The sequence below is a fragment of the Semicossyphus pulcher genome, unplaced genomic scaffold (assembly GCF_022749685.1).
Source record: "Semicossyphus pulcher isolate SPU_LCO1_2020_fin unplaced genomic scaffold, fSemPul1.0.p SCAF_19, whole genome shotgun sequence".
NCBI classification, from domain to species: domain Eukaryota; kingdom Metazoa; phylum Chordata; class Actinopteri; order Labriformes; family Labridae; genus Semicossyphus; species Semicossyphus pulcher.
This window is the reverse complement of record NW_027211692.1, coordinates 7,918,546-7,939,301: the sequence shown is the minus strand read 5'-3', so window position 1 is coordinate 7,939,301 and position 20,756 is coordinate 7,918,546. Positions and strand designations below refer to the sequence as shown.

The window sequence follows — 20,756 nt, the reverse complement described above, 5'->3', positions numbered from 1 at the left end:
ACAGCACTTCAACACGCTACACCACAAACCTGCTGATGAGAGACAAAAAGAGCAGAGCGTGCAGCGTGCACACTCGTAGACACACACACACTTCTGTCTCCGGGGGGTCCACAGCTTCTATGTACCATGAAATTCTACATTAAGAAGATGACGTTAATTGAAGCTTGAGACAAAGACTCCATCACAGGCCGGCACAGGTGCAAGGCCACAATAATCTCTGAGTGCAGGTGTTACTAAAAGAGGGCTCAGGTAATCATACACGCAAATCACAGATAGAATAAAGTGAAATTATAATGTCTGAAGCATCCAGCATGCATTTCTTTTTACTTCGTCAAACACATCATGCTGCCATTCCAGCAGGAGGGGAAAGAGTGAGGAGCAGGAGACTGACTGGTGGGTGGTGATGGGTGGGAGGGTGAGGGTGGAGCGGCATGGCAAGAATATCAGTTCTGTTCTTCCCCTGAGGGGCCGAGATATGTGGAAGCAGCGGGGAGGGGAGAGCAGGTGCATGGGAATTCAGAAATCATTGCATATGCATGCTACTCAGTCTTACACAGCTAGATACAGCTTGAGGAAAAATAGTGCTCAAGAGGGACGGCAAGCAGTGGATATGAAGGATGGGAGGGGAGGCAAATTGCAGCTCTTTTTGACCCCAGTCTAGGCTCTGCAAATCCAGCCTGTCTCGCTCTCTAGACTGACTAAGGTTCCCCAACATCCCGGCACAGGCCACCGCAGTCCTCCTGAGTCGTCCCTCGTCAACACTGGAACTAATGTGCTTGAACAAGACATCTAATGGTCTGTGCCACCATCAAAGGCCTGCCCCTGGTAAGGCCCGCTCCAACAGGGGCCCCGCCGGCAACAACACGGGGAGACAACAGGATTGGGGGGCTCCCTGTGTGTTTGGATCATAGCACAATCGCACAGGGAACACAATAGGCTCCTATCGCGACAAGAGCCAAAAGGAGGCTGCGCAGACCCCACATTGAGATCAATGTAGGATATTGAAGAGTGTAGTTTTGCTGAGACTTGCAGTTGAAAGAACTGTTTTGGAGAACTCTGGTACATTGATTTTTACGTGAGAGGACTTTAATATGTTTCGATATCTTGGCATTATTCTCATTGATCATTCCGCGCAGAGACTAAACTGAACTGTATACTCATAAAATCTGGACCGGACAGCTGACGCAGAGAGAACACAGCGAATCAAACAGCTGAAAAAGGAAGAGCAAAATGTCTCCTCTTCCCCACCAGGCAGTGTAATAACCTTTTAAATCATGTTTGACATTTTTAAGTTGGCACTGTGGAGATTCTGGCAATATCCGAGCTCTGATATTAAAACCGGTTACTGGCGGTAATCTCATTGCTTTGTTTGATGATTTGCAATATGACACCCATCCCCCTTGTCTTCAGCCACCATATAGCCTCCCGCTCTCCCCCTGGAGACAATCCCTTCCCGCCCAGGTTTGCCCTTGCCCTGACACTGGTTGCTAATGGTGCTGCTGTCAAGGCAAGGCCAGTGGCGACAACAGGACGAAAGGACCCGTCTGTTGAGCTGCTTTTGGATATTCGGATGCTTTATGGTCTCAAGGCCTCTTTTTCTAACAGTGCAGTGATTAGAGGTCTCTCTGTAACAGCTGCTAGACATGACTGTTGGAGTGAGGACTATCCGTTGGTGTGTCTGGTCGGAAACATGCGTGTACACTGATTGGTCACGCAGCTTAATCAAGCAGACACATGAATATCAGATCAAAACAGTGTCAAGCATCTACGCGGCCATGTTTGACACACTGACAGTCCGCGCTGATTGAGTGTCACAGCTTTTCTGATTTATCGCTGCTCTTGATGAAGGTGAAGTCAAATTAACTGTCAACACTCGGTGGTGGGAGCGCAGCCACAGTGTGAAGTCTACAATCTGGTCTGCTGCTACGGTGCAAGGGCAAACGTCAGGCTGCGGAGCAGGTGGGAGACCGCAGCCTGAACTTATGCGGGGGACACGAGAGGGAAGGGAGGGAAGGAGAGAAGAGGTTGAGAGGCAACACAACAGGCTCGTTAATTAGTGTAGCACAAATGCCTTCATAATGAGGCCTAATCACCTGAGCATGGCGGTGGCGACACGGCGAGCTGACTGGCCCACACCGGAGCAGGTACCACGCGGGAGAGGAGCCCAGGCGGAGCAGGTTTTTAAAAGAATGCAAAAACGGAAAAGCAGGAGAGTTTCCGTGACTGAAAGGTGTATGACAGCAGCCGGTCTGCGTTGTGTACGCGTCTACTCTCTGGTGGCATAGTTAGGTGTTGTACCTCGGATTAGAGGCTGGTCTAATTGGCCCACTGGGCAAACAGGAAAGGGCTGAGAGCGGAGCTGCTGTGACAGCGATTTCCTCAGCAAATAAATCATCTAGTCTCTTTCCTCAGCAAACTGCTACATCTCAACACATCTGTCATTAACGCCGAGCCTGCTCAGCGAGAGAGACATATTCACTGACGTTGATTTGATTATGGTTATTATAGATGGAAGCACAAGGCAGCATCACCGCACGTGGTACACAAATCTCCCATGGTAGTGCGTCAGAGCAGTGTGTGGTTCGGTTGGTTCTTCATAATAAAGGGAATACATTGAGCTCTATCTGACATTTGAAGCACACCTAATGGAGATAAGTAGCTTGTCATGCTTTCTGGTAAACAGTAGTCACACACGCAGCTGCTATTACTCCCACAGGTGTGTGTTGCCATGGAGAGTCATTTGTGACGAACTAGTGTGAAGCAGGGACAAGAGGAGGCTTGTCCTTGTCTGCCAGCATCCATTCTGTCTGTCCCTGAAAAGTGGCTGTGGCAGGAGAAAGACCACAGGGATGTCCCGAGCTTCTCTCAACCCTGAAGTGAACCCTCTCATCACTGCTAGTCAGATAGCTCAGCTCCAAAGAGAACATCCCCTCTCCCTGCCACTTACTCATTTCCGGATTATGCCACCGAACAAACCAGCCGGCCGGCGCATGGCGCACAAGGAGGAGGGTCAACACATTATGTCATCAGAGAAAAGCTGCCACGCACAGACGGAAACTGCAGTCCGCAACCTACCACTTAGTGAAGAGGAACGCTGAGATTTAGATTGGATGGGTTCAAATTATACCCAAGAGCTGGCAGCTTAGTTAGAGGGAGGATTAACATCTACTTCACGTCAAGAGCTTTCTGGTTGTAACATCCACAAGAACATAAAACCACACACACACACACACACACGCTTTTATTTTAGTTATCCTTAACAGAATCAGAGCGGGGCCAATGGCAGGCTGCCCACTATATTAAGACTAAAACCCATTTCATAAACCCACTGAAACATTTGGAATCAAGGCCACAGCGTCCACGGGCTCCTTAGGAGCCTGACGGATGATGCGGAGCGCTGGTGAGGTTGTAGGCGTTGGTTATACTATTAACTGAAATTTGATTAACAGTTATCAATTTAGCAATAAGAAAAATTAACAAGAAAGTTAGATTATTTCACAAAAGATGAGGAATTGGTGAGGGTGATGAAAGCTAAGATAAGCTGCGTATACTTTGGCGGAGTATAAACGAAAGCCTAATCTCCATGGAGTGCTTGATAGGGGTTAAAACAGAGAGCAGTAAAGCCTGGTAAACATCTTTGGCTTCTTCGCTAATCAGCCCTCGCCCCCCCTCCTCCCTTCTCTCTCAGAGGAGCTGCCACTGCCAGGGCCACCATATTGTCATTAAAGACCACGGCATAGCAAGGGAGCACAGGAAGCCCCAGAGCCACATCTCAGGAGGCCCGACAGCCCCGCTGAGGACGGCTCCCCGCCACAGCCACAGCGATGCTCACACAAAGGCACAGATAAACAAGCAGAAACACAGACTGCCAAGCAGACAGACATATGTGTGCACATTCATTATATGCATCTTCAAAAGTGGAGAGAAAAAAAAATCGGTTTTTAGGGTTTTCTTTTCATCTCCGGAGACAGACCGTGGAATGGATCAGTATTCTATTTAGCTCCTCATAACACCTAAAACTGAATCCTCAGATGCGAATTTTCCTGGAAAAAAACCAAAATGCGGGTTTCAACTGAAATCCCTCCCGCAGGCTTTTTACCAGGAAGGCTCGAGATTAATTGATTCCAAGCTGAATAGTCCGCTAAAGAGGAGGGTTTAAGCTGCAATAGAACAGAGCCTCTGTCTGCCTTGAACTATCAGTAGGATCTGTCTCCAGTGGATACTAAAAAAACTGGAGGCAGGGCCGTAAGACAGGGAGGACTATAATCATCTCCTGCATATGTGCGATGTGCAGGAGTGGGGAGATGGGCGGCGGCAGTGTCTGGGTGGTCGAAAGGGAGGAGAGAGAGAGATACTGGGAGGCTGAATCCAAACGAGGGGGCTTTTCTGCAGCCTGAAAGCGCCTGTGTGTCTCCAGCAGATGGACTATTGTCTGTTGAGTCCTGGGGAGTGGGTGCTAAGAGTTTTCCTTGTGCCCAGGGTGGCCCGTTCTTTATCCCATACTTCACCTCTCTGTCTCGCCCTCAGCCTTGGGCTTTGTTACACTCTGTTTTGTTTGCTGTTGTTTTGTGCCTCACTATGTATCTCACTTTTGTTAACCTTTTTCCGCATACAAAACAGAGAGATTTTTTTTTTCTTTTGGAGGGAGGGGGTCATTTTTCTCTGTACGGGTTGTTTTGTGTTGTCTGAGGAACAAGTTGGAACGCCGGTTGTGACAGGAGAAGAATGCTGAGTCGAGCTGTTCCAGCCTGTTCGCTGGCTGTCCCTCCCTAAGGACTGAATGTAAAGACCAGCACATAAATCACCCGCCACCCAAACAGGCAGCGTGGAAAACAGCCGTCAGACAATGCAGCTGATTACAGCAGGAACCATCATCTATATGCACCATCATCCCCGCTGCATATCCGACTATCTCCTTCTACCTTTGAACAATCTGCTCCTGCGCGAGTAAAACATCTGTAAAAAGACGAGAGAGGGGGCTTTTCACTTCACAAGGACCAGCTACGTAAAAATATACACTCATCTCAACCATTCACTGTGTGTGTGTGTGTCGTCATGTGCGACATGTGCGTCCTATATTTTTCTCAGAGCATTATAGCGCAGTCTGTCTTTACTTCACCCATATGGTAACATTTTCCTGTCCTCCTGTGGTTTTCTGTCTCGCTCTGCTGGAGTCATTAATTACATCATCTATTCTAAAGACAAGTATATCAGCATCATTCAGAGGGATCCCTCACCGCACTTAGAAACATTTCCAGGAACAGCAAAGACACATTAAGCCAACGTCCCCCAACTCCCCCCTCTACCTCTGAGTCAAACATCCCAAAACTGGCAGGACTTGACACGACGTTCTGACGTCATGTTGTCGGGTAACCCCACAAAATCCCCCATACCCGTCAGGGAAACTCAAAAGGGCTTTGAGGCTGTCTGCGTGAGGGGGATGTAATGGGGTTGAATGAGGTGGGTGGCTGGAATAATATTCCAAGGTCTCCCCATGTTACCTCGAAACAAACCCGGAGCAGGCAGGGAAAAGGGCAGAGCGGGGAAGTTAGCTTTATAAAAAGGGCCTGGCATTATTTATGACTCCCTATAAAAGCTGTACTTAATTACAGTGTTTTAGACTTATAAATTACAGATTGTGAAGCTCCTGTTATAATTAGAGCAGAGGAGGCCGGGCCTGGGCTTAGTCTCTGGGTAAAGGAGGTGGAGAGGAGTTGCAGGCAGAGCTGCTGGATGAGGCATCCTCGACAGATGTGGTGAAGCCAGACCCGGGACACATCCCCGAGCAGGGCCCTGCCTGCTGCATGTGGCAACACTGGGCTGCTCTCTGCAAAAGGCTCTCTGTTTTTTACCAAACAGGGACCTCCATGTGGGCCGCTATATGACATGCACTGTAAATTCTGCATCACACTAGCATTGCACAAATATTTGTTATTCACTGTAGTAAAACACACGCTTTCTTTAGCTCAAAATGCCTCTTGTGGCGGATCACATCAGCAGCTCTGTGTGACATATCTCCAGATATTGATTGTCTTCTTGCAGCGGCTCAGTGAGGCAGAGCCAGACAGGCAGATAGACAGTGGGATGCTAAAGAGGGTTAATCCTGGTCATCCCCTCACACTCATTAGCTGAATTATCAATGGCCTTTCCCAAAGCCAAACTGCAACATGTGTGGACAGAGAGTGGCCTCTGTGTATCATGGGAGATCTCCCAACAGCCGGGGCATGCCCTGAGGATGTCTCTCAAGTCAAAGGTCAAGTCAATGGCCTGCCGTAATGCACTACGCACTATATCATTTAAGGTATTAGGGATATTTTGATTGCAAGAGAGAGACAAAAAAGCAGAATATCTTTGTCTCATACGGCGAGAATCGGACACCGTTATGTTGACTGAGTATCATGAGCGCAGGGAAGAGCATGTGCACTCTAAGTCTGTGGGTAGTGGGAGTTCAGCTGAGTCCATCTGGGGCACCGGAGCCGGTGGGGAGGTCAGCCTTGCCATTTCTGGTTTGCACACATTTGGCTTGAGTGCCTGAGGTAGAGAAGTAGGTGTGATGTTACGCCCGCACCTCGCGCTAATGCCGAGCTGAGAAGAACGTCCCTCAGGTGGGAGTGAGTGCAGAGAAACTACTCAGGTCTATAGGGCATCTTTAGAGGCTTAGTATAAGACTCAGATAATCCCCGCTATTCTGCCTTGTTTAGAGCACACACACGCAAAAACAGAAACCGACACAGAAAACTGTTGATTGTGTGCATCTGTTTGAAATCAATGAATAACTCCGAGTAAGTGCAAGTAAATTACAAACATTAGAAGCCATTCCAGATTCTTGATTTTATGCATTTATATTTTTTTCAATCCAGTTATTCAGCATGGGGTTGTTACAGCTGAATTCTGAATCAATAAGCAGCATAATTTAGCGGAGCAGAGACAGCGGGATGACATTGTGTGCCTGAGTGAAAAGGCATCAAGCCTCACAGAGTCTTACAGCTCTAATCAGCAGCCCTCTACAACCGAGAAGAGGCACCTCTTTTCTTGTTTCCACATCATCTCTGCACGGAGGAATTCAGGACGGATGCTGTGAATTAGCCATGAGGGCAGTGTCACCAAAGACAGATGCCAGCCACTGTCGCCTCAGACCCCCCCTCCGCTGCCGAGTGCGACCCCCAGCCCCCTTGCATATTCCTCTCCAATTCTTTACCCTGGCCCCGGGCTACAGGCCTTCTCTCATTAGGGGCGCTGACAGGCCCTGTCCTCACCCTGATCCCTCATCATTAGAGCATGTAAATCTCCCTGTCACACATACAGGTGTACACACACACACACACACACACACCAACTCATGATGATGATGATGATGATGATGGGGGGGTAATCATGTTCACCTGAGAAATAGGAGCCACTAACCCCAGGACCCAGTAGAAATATAGGGTTCATGCATATGATAAATGTGAGTGAGGGGGAAATATGACAGGAAATACTATTAGCTGAGAGCTCATATACAGCCCTGCTGATTGCAATGCACACATAAGGACAGTCTGCTCCCAGACCAAGGTCTTTATACTATAAATACTGTGACCATTCTAAAGTTATCAAGAAGGTCCCCACGTAAAAACACACAGACAATAGAAAGGCACAGATACAACAAGTGCACGTAACGAGCAGCAAAAGAGACAAAAGCAGTGAATCTGGAGGGCAAGCATCTGGTGGGTCCCGCCTGGATTGGTGCACTACTCCTGCTGCATGTATAATTCAGACTAGCCCTCTCCTCTCCTCTCCTTTCCTCCAGCCATGTAAACGAGCCCAGACACAGCATATGGAGACAAGGATAGAGGGGCGAAGGAGGAGAGGAGAAAGAGAGGAGCAAGGGAGATGGATGAATAAGGGGGGGAAATATGGAAACAAGGACGAGCAGGGGAAATGGGGTGCTACAGGCAGGAGGAGATGTAAGGGAAGAGGCAAATGAGGAGCAGATACCTGAGGTAGATGAGCAAAGTTGGTAATACAAGACAGTGAAGCGGGTGTGGGGTGAGGGCTTTAAAATGCTAGAAGAAATCCTGTTGTGTTAATTTTATTCCATGTCTATAGGGGCGTTTCGACCAAAAGTACCAGGAACTTTTAGTTCCAGGAACTTCTCATCAAGGAACTGAATGGTTCCTGTGGCCTGTTGTTGTCTGCGTTCCACATCCGGGAAGAAGCAATAAAAGTAACTGCACAACACCGCCAATCCAGTAGGTGGCGGTAAGAAGAAGATGAAGGCCATACAACAAAGATGACGCCATCATCATTTGTGCGACACTACAGTTAGCCTGTTAGCATGGAGGAGATTCAACTTGTGCTGTTTTTGATCGTGCTTTATTGCATTGAAAAAATTGCATAACAGCGACTTTTGAACATGGCGGGTGAAATAAAACGCGTACTCGAGTACTCAATCAGAAACGATAGCACTGCAGGCCCAGCCCTGAAAGTTCCTGGACCTTTGGAAAGTACTACCCCCCGAGCAGAGACTTTCCAGGGGGTAAAACAATTACCCCGGAACTAAATTTAGACCCTGGTTCCTGCTATCGAAACGCAAAGTTCCTGGGGGAAGTTCCTGTTTTCGAAAGGCACCTTATTTCACAACATTCAGACTCCCATGCTGACAGTGTTTATTACTCTGAGCCTTCAAAGGAATATCACAGCTATTTCAGGAAGATCCCTTGGGACAATTCTGTTACCCATCAGCTGATTCAGGAAGCACTTATGGGTGTAGGTGTGACTGAGGTGTGCATGTTCACACACACACACACACTGTATGCGTTCACATGCATCCGCGTGTATCTAATTTCTGGGAGAAAGTAAACCTTACTCAGCAGTGTCTCATCAAATTCTACAGAAATAATATGAGTTGCAATCTTTCACAATAGAGATTAAATGACGTGAAATAGGGCTAAAACATGACTCACCTGAAAGATGGGATTTCGGGAAGGACAGCGTCATCAGGCAACAGCAGCGGGAAGGAAAGAGAAGAGACAAGAGGGAAACATTAGGCAGAGTACTGGGGTCCACAAAAATGAGAAACAATGTGTGAGTAAGCATTTTATGTTCACTCTCTTTAACACTGCTGCAGAATGGACTGGATTTACACATAATCTAAAACACCTTGTATATTTTTTTTACTGGGGGACTTTCCTGGCACAAAATAGATAAGGAGACAAATAAAGACGATCTTCCTAAGAGGAACTTTCATCTCTGAATTTTGTAGCCACATTACAGCCATCTATCTAAAGCTGTAATTGTCACATAAAACATTTAAAGGAGGTCAGAGATTCACCGAGATACGAGGTGTATGTGTAAAAAAGAGATACACGGAGAGGAGCAGAGGGACAAAGCGATAGAGGCTGAGAGAAAGAGAATGAGGAAGGCAGAGAAATCATTAATGCAAATGGCCCCAGAAGCCAGATAGACTGAAGCTATCGGAGGTTACTGCTGTTTTTGGAGGGTGTTAATTGTTATTCATGATGCTGGGACTGGGGCCGGTTGTTTTTGAAGTGCAGGATCAGGCAGGGATTTATTGACCATTGCTGCTGGGGGGTACAGGCCCACAGAGGGATGTCAGGGGGGGAGGAGGTGGAGCTGGTGGTGGTTAGGTCAAACCTCCAACCTTATACCTTGCACCTATCGGTCTTCCGGTATGCCTGTAGCTGTGCAGGCAGACCAACAGCAGACAAAGAGGGGCGTATGTGTCTGCATCTGTTTTCTAACCACTTTTTCAGCATTTGTACCTGCACACTTGTTACCAGAAAATACTCTAGAAGAGAGCAACTAAATAAAATCTTCAAAGAGTGCGACTCAGAGAGCTTAAAGCTACGATTTTATAAGAATTAATCCATCTTCCATCACTAAAAACGGTCTCTGTATGATTGTGTGTCCACACAAATAGTCTGCATGCCTTCGAGACAATGCATGCATGTGTGTGTCTGTGTGTGAGCGTGTGTGCCAAGCAGAGGATGAAAATACTTCTGTGTATGTATGCTGCTAATTGCAGGCATGCGGCCATGTGTCCAATCTGTAAGGCCGGGTGCTGAGAGAGTGACAAAGCTGAGCTGCCCCCCCCTTTCAAAACACACACACACACACACATTTGCTCACACACACACACAAGCATGTGGACAGAGTCTGTCAACAGGCCTGTCGGGGGAGAGCAGCCCTGACAGCCACTCATTCACCACCACTGCTACTGCACTGCGCTAACAGCATTATCTGCATATTAGCATCGCTATACAATCATATTTCCTGTCTCAGTCTCCCCCTTCCTTCTTCACTGACTTAAACCTGTCATTTTACTACAGTCAAGATAGACAGATAGACAGATAGATAGATAGACAGATAGATAGATGGATAGATAGATAGACAGATAGATAGATGGATAGATAGATAGAGTGAGAGCGTGCACAGGGGAGTCAGAGGGAATGACCTCTCCCTGTCTATAAAATGACCTACTTCAAAGGAAACAGAGTCAGAGGGACGGAGGGAAGACATGAGCAGAATCAGAAAGGATAGGCGAGTAAATAAATAAAGAGCCCGGCTGGATGATAACATGACAGTGGCCTCGGTGCCTTTTTAACCACTGAGCAAATATACATAAGGACAGGCAATACTGGCTGGCAGGTAAGGCAGGGAGAAGTCCAGATAAGGAAGCTGACGTAGATGGTATCAGGGAGCATATTGCCTCAGCTTGTAACTAGTATTATCTCTGCTAATCTCTGTGATCCACTCGTCTTAGCAGGGAGTTTGGGCTCGCTCAGCGGTGTTAAAGAAAGTCTTAACATTAGATTATTTGAAGTTGTGTGTGTTTTGACAGGAGTCGTATTTACAGCATAATGCACTTTTGTTAAAGGGGTTCGACTCTGTTTGGTTTTGCAGAACAGGAAGGCCCAAACATGTCAGCGTGATGTCAACAGCTGGATCTAGGATGAAACTACTGTATTATGATGACGCAATGTGTTACAATGCTTTTTTTTTGTTGTTGTTGCTGTTGCTTATCCGCTCTGTGTTCCTCTCTCCACATGACCTTGCCTAACCCACCATTGGGTTTTCCTCCAACGGAGAGGCAGCCAAGCAGAATTTATCCGTCTGAGATCAAAAGGGGGAAGAAAAAAATAGAGCCAATGGGGGCTGGCTGAGGAAAGATTGCATATCCAGGCGTGAACCCCAGGACGGGCGCACAGGTCAACAGACTTCCAGCACTGACAGCTTCCACTCAAGCACAGCAACATCACAGACACAGAGATCGGTCTTGTGCTCTTTTTGTAAGTGAAAAATACTAATATACCTCTTTCCCACTGAAATTAGCGAGTTGATTGCGGGTTTTTCAGACTAGGGAAGACCTGCTTATAGATGCCGATTGTCTTTTTCCCCATTGCCAGTGGAGTATACTCCTTTCGGTCTCTTTTCTGCTGCGTCACCGTCTGACGTCACAAACACGCCAGAGACAGGGTTGGTAAGCAGTTAAGATGTTACGGTGGTTAGGTCTTTATTGTATCTATTACTCATTCAGTCTGTGTATCAAACTCGCCGCTGAAATTTGGAACGATGTTCGAGCGCTGCTTGGACGGAGACGGGCGGAATTTGAAGCTGAGAAGACAAGGAGTCATAGAAGTTACCGACGGAGCAAAACATCGCACCGGAAAGGGAGCGGAGATTAGCATGTCGACCTGGGTTTTGTGTTCTCATCAATGCAGATTGGAGCCGAGGCGATAATTACTGCAGAGTTGTTTGACCTGTGTCTGAATGCCGATTGTAACCTTTCCCATTAAGCAAAAAAGCCGGGTGTTAGCGGGTTTTTTGACCAGGAGGAAAGCGGCTTTAGAAAACAAAAATTTGGTAACAAGGAAATCTACATATCATCTACATATTGTGTCTGCTTCTCCACCTTATCTGCATCCTGTCCTCTTGTTTCTCCGTCATTAACACTGCAAATATGCAGAGACTCAAATACATGCACACGTACAGCTCTGACTCCTATCTGTATGACACTGGTCTCGGGGGAGTGCCGCTGAGGTGTGAAGAGTGTGATGGGATCATAGGGAGACGTGGCCTCTCTCCACCAATTACTCAACAATCCGGCCTCGTTCTAATCTTCCTCTGAAAACACCCGGCTTGGAAATGATGCAGAAAACAGCAGGCTGCCCACCAGGCCACACAAGCTAATCCCGGAGCACTGGAGTGTGTTCACTCTCTTGCTTTTATAAATACTAATACAGTTCTATGCCTCGCGGGTTCACGCGCGCATTCGTCGACACCTTGAGTCGTCTCCAAGCAGGGGTAGATACTATCAGCAGCTTTGTCCAAAGCGGTGTCCCAAGCTAGAGTGCTCTGTCCTTAGGCCACATCTTAATAGGTCAGACACAACATCTAACCTTTTAAAAGCACTACATACAATGCATAGAACAATTTGTATAAGCTTTTACAAACTGGTATGCATGATGGAGCATGGCACGACTGGGGAGTCACTGAGCAATAACTGTGGAGCTCTTTTAAAGCAAGCAGCAATGGCAGCAGTATTCTGTAAACATAAAAGCAAATGGGCCTACAGTATATTAAGTTTGCCTCGTCATAAAGCCTCACAGAATGCAGCATACAGTGTATATTACTAAAATCAATGGCGAATCAAATTGAATTTCAGTCAACATCTCCGTGCTTATGCATCAGTCATCGTCTATCCACCAGTAATCTAATGAGAATTAACACCTCAAAAATAGCTTGTGATTTCCATAAGTTAATCAGGATTGAAAATGACTGATGGCTTTAAAGGCAGCACTAAAAATACTGAGCAGCCCAGAGGCCTGCCTTTGATCCCAAAGCTCAAATTAAATTGATTCTAACTGTTTCAGACAGCTTCCTCTGTGTCCTTCAGATTCAAACAATGATTTCATCAGGCTCTCATCACACGGCTCTGCCTAAAGCTATCTGGATGGAACCCCTGTTTCTTGATCCTTCCTCTGCCAGGAGGAGCCAAATGTCTCTGTCTCTACCTGTATAAATAAGTGAAGAGTGAGGATAGTCCGTCTAAGAGCAGAGCAAATAAATGAATAATAAAAGGTAAAGTGAATGTCAGTCAGCGGGAGCGTATTGTTCATGGAGGGTTTTTGATGGCTGCCGTGGACAAGGTGTCTATCTGTGTTCGTCCCATACATCTCTGACTAACCAAACCCAGCTTTAAAGTAGACTGGTCTAGTCCAGCACAGCCATACCAACCAGTACATGCCATCACTAATACCACAGAACTTCAAATGGAAACTAGCAGAGTATTTTTACCCAGGCCATACCATTCCAACCCCAAAGCAGCTGTTCTTCATCCTGTGGCCGACACTCACATCTGGTGTCAAGGCCTCGAACAGGCCAACAACAAAGGCTGTTCTCTTTGGAGCTGACACTACACAGAGAGGGAGAGGCATCTTTCGGCATACAGTCATTTCAATATAGCCCGGGGGCAGCAGTGACCTCCCATCATTCTCTCAGCTGAGCACCTGTCCTCAATGTATTGAAGGTGCTCCCCTAACACTAAGGTGAAATGGTATAGCTCTTTTTTTATTATAAGGATTAAGAGCTCCTTTTCCCCCTAGCTTTCCTCAACCACCACGCCTCCTGCACTAAATTACTCCACACAGCATCACCCTGGCTCCCATTAGCCCTTTCAATCTGCCTGCCTTCAGCATGACGAGCCCTGGAGCTATAGGGGATGGTAATGATCTGTGTACACTCCACATTGTACAGCCCCCCCCCCCTCTTCTTCCTCCATCACCCCTCTCTGAAATATCCTCACGAGGGACATGTCCCACCTCAAAACCTTAGCGCCGTATTCAAGATTCGCCTCGGTGTCTTTGGTAACCCGTGGCGTGGACTAGACGTGCACCAAATTGAAGTGGGCTTTCTTTATCTGCCACGGTGGCGGAGGGGGGTCTTCAAGAGGCAATCCTCAAGCCTATCTCGACGCCCCGCTCAGTCTCCGAGCAGACACCCCCATCCATTAGTGACGGAGAGGGGTGGAGACCCTGTAAATTATAGACGAGTTCCACACAGTGAACAATGGTGCATCCACTCAGCATGCACCCCCACATCTGCATTCCTCCACAGCCCGGGACGCAACCTTTCAGACGATCTTCCTATATACCAGGACCCAGCGGAGATATAAATAAAATATATATGGTTAACATTTTGTACTCTGTGCTCAGACTCTAGATCAATATTCAACATGACTATTGATTACAGGCATAAAGGCTATCTATAGGTGTGTTCTGCACTAAGAATAAGATCGCATGTGGACTATTTTATGCATCCAGTTGTTAACGACATTAGCACGCAACAATGCAGGTCATGAGAACAAGAAGTCTGTATCATCTTTGTTCCAGCTGAACCAGCCTCGCCTTTCTGCTCCATGTTAAAAATGAATGGTGATAATTAACATCCCTCTCTCAGCATCCTTTCCATTCAACTTGAATTAATGAAAGCTCAAGATAAAGACGTGAAATATTCTCTGTCAGCCTCAGTCTCATTTCCAGAATGAGGCCATTCTAAAGCCATCATTAGCGATCATTCTTTATGTCTCCAGCATAATATTTTATCTTCTATAATCCTCACAATGATTCCAATCAGCTCGATGAGAGTGTCGGTATTTGGGGCTGGCTTCTGAACAAGAGCGTGCCCGGCATAGAGCTCGTCCTCTGCGGCCTGAGCCGTGCTGCTTTCCTCCCAGACTGTGACCAATAGATTGTCTCTCGGAGAAAAGTGAATTTAGGATGAGGAAAAGTGGGAGCGATTGAAAGGTAAACACAGCATGAAGCCGCTCTAACAGAGGGCTAGGACATCCCTCCGCCTCGAGTTCACATTCAGCCCTCTCTGCTTCTGTATATCTGTCCATATGATTCAGCGCAGACACGTCAGCCCTCTTCTGTCTGAGCTTTTACTGAAAAACACAGTTTCCATTTAAATGCATCACGTTTAGTCTTGATTGTGAACTCTATGACCGCCGGGTGAGGACGTGGTGCTGACTGGTTGTTGAAATGAGCAGAAATGAGATGCCTTCACTCTCATCCAACCCCCCTTCTGTGTTCTGGCTATATTCCCTCTAGATGGGCTCGCGTCTAATCCTCAAACACTGTGTACGTGTGTATCCATTAGCACTGTGGCCTGGAGGCCTTTCTACTGCCCCTAACCCAGGAGGTACCTCCCCATACTCTCCACGGGGAAGATCAGGTTAATATTATATTGGTGAGGGAGACAACATTTCTTATTTATTGAAAGGCAGTCTAGCATGAAAGAGTGTTTGCAGGCAGGCCACTGGATTACCTGACCCCATCCCCCTTTCTATCAGATCACCGTGGACCCGAATAACTTTACGTTCCTTTGCTGGGAAAGGAGGACAAAGGAGAGATAGACAGCGGCTTTCTTAACCCCTTATCCGCCTCATTGACCACTCTAAAACACTGCTGAGTTTGTGGCCAGAAAAACAGAGCAGCTACCCGGCCCGCAGGATTAAAACATTTGGAAAGAGCACCTGGCAAAGAGTTGGAAGTGTGATATTTGAAAATAAAACCAAATATAACCAAGTGTCAATTATATTATCTCTATTTACAACTACATGTTTTACGTCTACCTTATTGGCTTCTCTAGAAGCTGTTGAGCTCATACAATATAAAGTGAAATACCTTTTAAAGAGCATCATTTTGCTTCAGTAGGATACACATCATATTTTCTTCTCAGATCTTATCAGCTGCGGCTTATTTGCCACAAAACTACTTACTCCACTTTCTATATTTGCCACTCATTTGCTACTCTCTCTTTGACATTGGAAGAGAGCGGGCAGCGCACTCGCCGTCCATGCTTGCAGTGTTTTATCTATTTTTCTTGGCAGTTTCAAGGGTCATTGTGGTCGACGTACGGGAGACGCACAAAGACAAGAACTACTTAGTCTGGCTATCCACTCATGGCGGAGAAGAGTGCAATGATGAAGCGAATGAAGGAGGACAAAGCGGACGCCAAGAGATAAAGACAGGGGGATCGAGGAAACGGTGGGAAAGAGGAGTTGGGAAATCAGGGAGTCTCTGACCTTGAGATGAGCGAAACTTCATTGAGCAGAGCAGGCTTTAACAGGATGAGGGAGTGTGTGAATCAGGGTCATTGTCAAGTTGTATTTATGATCGGGTGTAAAACATGACATGAAGTCCTTGGGAAGTATAAGATGGAAAACCAACAGAAGCCTGTTCCCAGGGAAGAAGAAACCACTCCAGAGAGCAGACACTTTATCTTATTAAAAGAGCTAATCAGAGGCAGATTAACTTTAACAAACTCCAGGGACAAACAACCGCATGTCGATGTAGCGCTGCTTCAAACGCTGTCAGTGAGCGAGCCTTACCCTGCCGACTATTCAAACGCATCCTTCCCCTTCGTGCCATCACAGCCCCATGCGAATTGGAGCAGTCTAAGTGGTGCCAACACAAGGACCCTCTGAATGAGTGTGTTATGGTGCTCCTGGCACTATAGATGACCCACAGTGGTTAAAAAACACAACTGACTGATTGCAATGAGATCAACAGCCAGTGGGTGTTCAAAAGAATTGGGGAGGAGGGCGCTGCTGGCTCTCATGTTACTATGTATTATGTAAAAAGCACTTACTCTGTCCTTTCCACTTATTTCAGAAGCGCTGCTGGGTCCCGTCCCCTCCCCGAGAGTCGCAGGTTTCAGAACAAACCAGAGGACCTGCCTTCTGTTTCAGCTCGACATGACTCTTTACTCGTACTGTAGATCATTTCTCATAGTCTCTTTGTTCAACAGAGCCACTCAGCGGAGAATCAGTGCCGAACAGAGAGTCTGGAAAGAAATGGCTGCAGGAACACTTTCATATTAAACACCCCCTGCCAATTAAATACTGTTAAGAATTTGCATTTTGAATTTCAATGCGCCGAGCAGGACCGTAGGACACCGAGCGATCAAAGCGAAAGCCTGTAATGCTGACTACCACAGTGCTGCACGGCCCCGGCTATATTTCAGCTGTTTGCAAGAATTCAATTTTGATGTTGATAGGAGCAAGGGCATTATCCACTTACAGTTATTAATTTGGCTGTTCTCAGGAGGAGCTGAGGGGGATGTTGATGCTTTCACACCGCTGCAGATCCGTGGATATTCACAGCCTCTAATTGATTCGACCAGTGTGGATTCTCAGCTGATAAGATATTGTGTTGCAGGCGAGGTATGCATGGGCAAGCAGCTGTGTGGTGTTTGTTCTAATGGCTGAGAGAGCAGGGATGGGGGGGGTGGCCTAACACTTCTCACTCCTGACCCATATATTTACACCCCTTTTGACAGAGCCTGGGGCCGAATGCAATGACAGCAAGGAGAATATTCAGACTGAAGAAGGTGAAGCAGGACACTTTCAGTTAAATTAGTTAGTAAACAGAAGATAAGGACAAAAGCAGGAACATAAAAAATGTATGCTAAATTAAACATTTAAAAACACAACGATCCTAAATAAACACGTCTATGATTCCCCTGCACAACTGAATTCTGAGTATTTTTTGGCTGTGTAGCAAAACAAAGCCAAGTCAAGCATCTTGGGGTAAAGATAAAACAAAGGCCTAATGAACCGACTCTGCCACTTCTGTCGGAGGCTCTCCGAACACAAACAAGGAGGGGGTCCTCTTTCCAATTAGGCTTTTGTGTGCACTGTGGCGGGATGATTATCATGTATTTTTCATGCGCCCCCTCCGTCTTTACGCTTGGCCTGCAGGTCTAACATCCAACGACACAACATCAGCATCCGCAGAGCCTCGCTGCAGCATGTGCGCACACTCACACACACATCACACTTGCACGCAGACGAGCTCGTTCACAGCACTACATGCATGCAGTTAAGCAAAACCATACTTACAGGCAAAAGGGATAAAACAACCCCGGAGTCACGTCATATAATATCAGTTGATTTTGATTCAGCTGTCAAAAGATGATTAAAAAAAAGGGCACACACTGAGCAAACACACCCCAAACCTAAATAAATAAATAAATTAGGTTGAGTGTATTTTGACAGGGAGGTGGTAAGAGCAAAGAAGCGAGAGGTACTCCTGAATATTTCAACAGATAACAAAAAGGAGGAGTTGGAAACGTTGCCGGCAAAGGCATGCCAGATGTCTGAGGATTTAATGGGGGGTAAATGGAAATCAATCCTTTTCACTGCTCAAGACGCCCAATCATAACACATTGTTTTAATGGTCCCACTGGATGACATCCACATTATATGTGGAAGGAAGACGGCTCCACTGCTGACTGTTATTATACCCAGCGGTGACACGCGGAGACAGGCAGATAAATGAGGAACACACTTAGTGGATAACTACGAGACAGACTATGTGCAGGTTTAATGTGGGTCCCTTATTTTTAAAAAAGAAATTGAAAGTGAATTATTTATTTCACACATTTAGTGTCGTTTATACTTTATTTTGTCTTTGCAATAATGAAGTCAGAGCTAGGGATGCATGAAATGTGATTTTTTGCCAATATCGGATATGCCGATATTTTCCAACACTTTTTTGTCGATTTCGATGCCGATATATTAGGCATATTTTCCACCTAATTGCAAAGAACATCAAGTCTACCCTGTAGTGGAATTGGTATCATGCCTACTCTTATTTTAGTGGCCAATATCGCACCCTTCTTTACGTGGCGTGGTGTAGGAAGTGCGCGTGCACACTCGCGGCGAGTTAATGTCGTAGCATTACGTCAAGCTTTTTCGGGGAATCATCGAGCATTTAGGCAGAATTAAAGCGTTGTTTTATCGGCGGAAAATATCGACAGAAAAATGACACATCTGCCGATGCCGATATGTCATTTTCAAGCCATAATCTGCACATACCGATATTGTGCCGATAATATCGTGCATCCCTAGTCGGAGCATTTACTGTGAGAGGAAAATAAGACAACAGCAACGCATGTTAATAAAGAAATGATCATCAAAACTCGCTTTCATTACCTAATTTCATGTTGCCTCAGATCAGACCTGCATATGATCTGAAGTTGAGAGGGGTACTGGGATGCAGAACTATGCAGAGTTGCTAATATACCAACATATGGTGTGTTGCATGCCATATGTGCCGCGAAAGGCGACTATGCCCATAATTTCACTGTGCCTACCTGGGTTTCTTTACTCCCTGCGTCTGAATAAAGGAGTCAAAGCAAAGCATTTAATGGAAGCCGACACTATGGGGAACTTCATGTCACCAGAGACAACACAGCAAATTAGCTGATAATTAAATTTTTCTCCATTAGGGAAAGAGCAGAGTAATAACTCACACAGTAGGACTGCCAGCTCCATTAATGTCTCTATTCTCCTCATGTGGGAGGATGAAGGAGCTAGACGGAGATGTCAACAGATGAAGCAGGAAGACGAGAGGAGATGGAGGAGGTCACACCGTCATACGACCTTAATGACTGCATGAACAGTGTGACGGAGGGGATTTTGAATGCTCATTGTTTTGTTCGTGGAGTGCACAGCGCTGCAAAGAAAGAGTAGAGTAGTTTGCAGGCTGTGCCATTGATTATCACAGCACCGGCCACTTGTCTCTTCTCAGTACAGGTGAGGGCAATTCTGGATGGTGTGCATGCGTTTATGTGTGTGTGTCCTTTCTGTGTGTGTGTCTATATGTGTAATCACCCAGCTGTTGAAGGGGCTTCAGCCTCCAGCTGTTAGCCCGGTGATGACAGCGGTCCATGGCCCCACCTTCATGCTCGCTGATCCGGGTAATTACCTCGTCCATCTGACCCCCCTCCCCTCTAAACGCAACTCTGTCACCACCACTCTCTGACCTATAGCTGGCTGTCACAACACCAAGAGGACTGGTCTAAGAGAGCGCTATGAGGAGGATATGATGACATGCGGTACAGCTCTATTAATAGGATCATCATCTCTGCATGTTTAATATGTAACATAAAGGCCAAGGCTATCAGATAAAGCAGGAAATATTCATGTCGGTGATCATAAAGCCATTTTCTGTGGGACAAAAGGAAAGAGACGCTGTTTGCCCCGAGGTTAGGTTCACAGCCTCCATGTGGCCCTATGACAATCTCTGTGCCTGCTTCATCAGAGGAGGTGGACACACAATCAGCCTCGGCTAGATGGCCCTCAACCACTGATGACAGTGAAGAGGAAGATGGGAGACAGGGAACACACGCTAAGCCAAATGCCTTCCCATCCTTTTCTCCTCTATTGCTCCTCTCTATCAGTCTCCACGGCTCCTCTCTCTGCGAACAGAAACAAGAAAGACCCGGATGATCGGTAATTTCACAGCTGACAGACTTCCCTTTCCCTGATTTGATATCATTTGTAAAAAAGAAGGTAAATCTCGCAGCTCTACATCTCTCCCCAGTGGGATATAACGCATTCTGTTCATCTCATTTTCTGGAATACTGGGAGTGCGCAACAGCAGGCCGATCTCGACTAGAGCCAGCCAGGAGGGGTAAAGGAGAGCAAATGGGGGGAAAGTGGGGAATGAAATTAAGACAATAGCTGTGCATCTGCCCCCCTGAGCTCACTGGTGTGTGTATGTACAGTTCGTGTGTTTAGAAAACGTAATGGAGAGCGACTGTCTCACTGCAGCACATGTGAATCTAATTAAGGCTTTACTATCAGCAAACACCTGGACATCTGGCCCTGATTCTCCACATCCTACTCCTCACAGAATCATCCAACATAACATCTTCTGTTTATATTTGTGTGTGTGTGTGTATGT

The 20,756-nt window shown here is 46.5% G+C and overlaps 1 protein-coding gene across 1 annotated transcript in view; it reads right to left on the bottom strand.

Moving 5' to 3' along the window:
* The window catches only part of robo2 (roundabout, axon guidance receptor, homolog 2 (Drosophila)), a 159,712-nt gene that overhangs the window by 95,360 nt on the left and 43,596 nt on the right, over positions 1-20,756 (bottom strand). The gene's annotated exons all lie outside the window — the stretch shown is intronic.